The 2,818-nt window shown below is 38.8% G+C and overlaps 1 long non-coding RNA gene across 1 annotated transcript in view; it reads left to right on the top strand.

The window, feature by feature from the left end:
* Positions 1-2,697: 2,697 nt before the first annotated feature.
* Positions 2,698-2,818, top strand: part of LOC119420826 — a 419-nt gene continuing 298 nt past the window's right edge. Inside the window, exon 1 of the long non-coding RNA XR_005187317.1 lies at positions 2,698-2,712. This is a non-coding gene — a long non-coding RNA (uncharacterized LOC119420826). The remainder of the gene's footprint in view (positions 2,713-2,818) is intronic.

Genomic DNA, 2,818 nt, shown 5'->3' with positions numbered 1-2,818 from the left:
TGTATATATATATATGTATATATATACACATATGTATTTATATACATATATATGTATTTATATATATTCATATATATTTATATACATATATATATGTATTTATATATATTCATATACAAGTCCAGATGACATGATTCAACCTTTTTTGTTGTTATATACCTGGATGACTGAGAAAACAAACTTTGTGTTATATTCATATATATTTTTATACATATATATATGTATTTATATATATTCATATATATTTATATACATATATATGTATTTATATATATTCGTATATATTTATATACATATATACATATATATGTATTTATATATATATACATATATATTTATCTATATTTATTTATAGATATAAATATATATATGTATATAAATTACATATATATGTATTTATGTATGTACATATATATTTATCTATATATATTTATAGATATATATATATATATATATATATATGTATATAAATTAAAACTCTGATGAACCAGATTCTACAAAAACCTTACATTTAAATTTTTATAGGTTTTCATCATCATTTGATGTATTTGCACTCATTGTGTCTACTTTTAATATTCATTTTAAATGTGTGGTTTTCTTTCTTGTTCACATATATACATTTTATTTTTAGCTTTGCTTTAAAGTTCTTGTTTTGTGATTTGTACATTCGTGAGTTAAAATAAAGTTGAACTGAAGGTCGTCTCTTCTTTAAACATGTTTGAGGGAAATATTCCTGATATCCAATAGTTTTGTGTCTTTTTATGATTTTCAGCTGAGTTAACAGTCATTAAAGTGAAAACAGGATTTCATGATGAAGCTGGCACCGTCTTTTTTTTTTTTAAATCTTCAACGCTCTGCTGGTCTCGCACGACACTGCCCGCAGTCACACGATCCTCTCCTCCGGAGGCGGAAGCTGGGAGGCTCATCCTTCCAGCTCCAGCTCAGCTGGTGACTCACAGAGGCCGTTCCAAGGCTCCAGCCGCGCGTAATCATGAAGGTCCGACCCGCGCAGACAGGCGGGCAGAGACGGGTCTGCGACGAACGGTGGAAGCGATTTTAAAAAACCTTTTACGTGTAAAAAAAAAAAATCATTTTTAAATCGCTTCAGCATTTTTTTAAAAACATTTTTTGTATAAAAACAAAATGTTGTTTTATTTAAAAATCGCTTCCAGCGTCCGTCCCAGACTGTTCAGTCCGCCTGACTGCCGGGTGAGATCGGGATTCAGCCTTCATGATTACACGCGGCCGGGGTCTCGCAACGGCCATCTGCGAGTCCCCATCTCCAGCTTTGCAGTGACCTGCAGAGCTCTGAGCACACAAGGCTGGTATCTGGAACCCGAGTCAGCACATCGAAGGATCTTCCGCGGTGACCAGCTGAACTTGGAGCCGGGGAGATGACGTCCTGCCCGGCCTGGCGCTCGGTGGTTCCGGAGGGAGGATCGGGGTACACCAGCAGAGCTCCATCCAGCTTGCTCTGAATTGTGTTGTCGGCCACCAAGCACAAAAAATGTCAGCACATCAGCATTAGACCAAGATGTTGTCAGTATTGTTTTTAAAATCTTTAAAATAAGTCCAGGCTGCTCCAGTCCGAGAAATTGCAAATGGCGGATTATTGTTTTGAAACGTTTCTGAAGGATCCAGTGACTCCGCCCCCGACCAATCAGTGACCGACAGTGTACTGACATCACGTTTTTGTACCTCTTCGTACCGGTTAGAACCACAGAGCCAAGGGTACTGAAAATAGTAACAGGTGCTAAGTACCGGTACTAATGGAAAAGCCTCAGAACAGGGCCAAGTAGGGTCGAGTCGGCCCGTACCGGAGCTGAGTGAAGCTGACACCCCACCCACTTCCAAAAGTAAAGCAAATAGTCTGAATGGTTAGTGCTCCGTTAGTGCTGGTTTGTGCCGTTAAAATTTTCATTTGTGCTGCTTTGGTTTATGAGATATTAAAAGTTATAATTTTGACCTGTGATAGACGCTCAGGCGCGTTCACGCGTGTTCAGGCGCGTTCACGCGTCCTTTATAACCGCAATCAGGTACTAAAAGGAAACATTTACGACAGTTGTGTTTTTGTTGTCAAATCTGATCCACACAATTACAGCCGGAGCGCGCGCCCGCCTTAAGTAAACGCTCTGCCCTGACGTGTGCGTGAACGCGCCTGAGGACGCGTGAACGCGCCTGAGCGTCTATTACAGGTCAAAATTATAACTTTTAATATCTCTTAAACCAAAGCAGCACAAACGAAAATTTTAACGGCACAAACCAGCACTAACGGAGCACTAACCATTCAGACTATTTGCTTTAATTTTGGAAGTGGGTGGGGTGTCAGCTTCACTCAGCTCCGTACCGGTACTAATGGAAAAGGGGCAGGAGCAGGGGACCAACGATGTGTTTTACTTTGTGCTTGAAAGACAATTGGTGATTTAAATCAGAGCAATTAAAGTAAAATAAGAATTCAAAGAGTCAGTAACACAGTTAGAGCAAAATTAGGAGTTTCAGTTGTTCCAAAAATTTTGTTTTTCTTCAGATTAGGGATCTTTATTTTTCTGTGTTTGTGCACCTTGTCTGTTAAACATGTTGGAAACATGAACAACAAATGCCTTTGATGATGTGATCAATTGTCTATAGCAGTGAGTGTCTCGTGTCTTGTAGGTGCTGCTGGCTGTATCTGGAGGTCCTTCTTCCTGCTCAATGCTCCGCCAAGTCCAAGAGGTTTGCTTGATTCAGTCTTTCTAACTAAAATGTGTTCCAGTTTCTGTCCATTCTCCGCCCTTTTGTCCATAATCTGTCCACACTTTAACTTTTGTCCATAATCTGT

Source organism: Nematolebias whitei, chromosome 1, assembly GCF_014905685.2.
Source record: "Nematolebias whitei isolate Nwh7 chromosome 1, NemWhi1, whole genome shotgun sequence".
NCBI lineage: Eukaryota > Metazoa > Chordata > Actinopteri > Cyprinodontiformes > Rivulidae > Nematolebias > Nematolebias whitei.
Note: the sequence above shows the minus strand (reverse complement) of the source record. Positions and strands in the feature narration are given on the sequence as shown.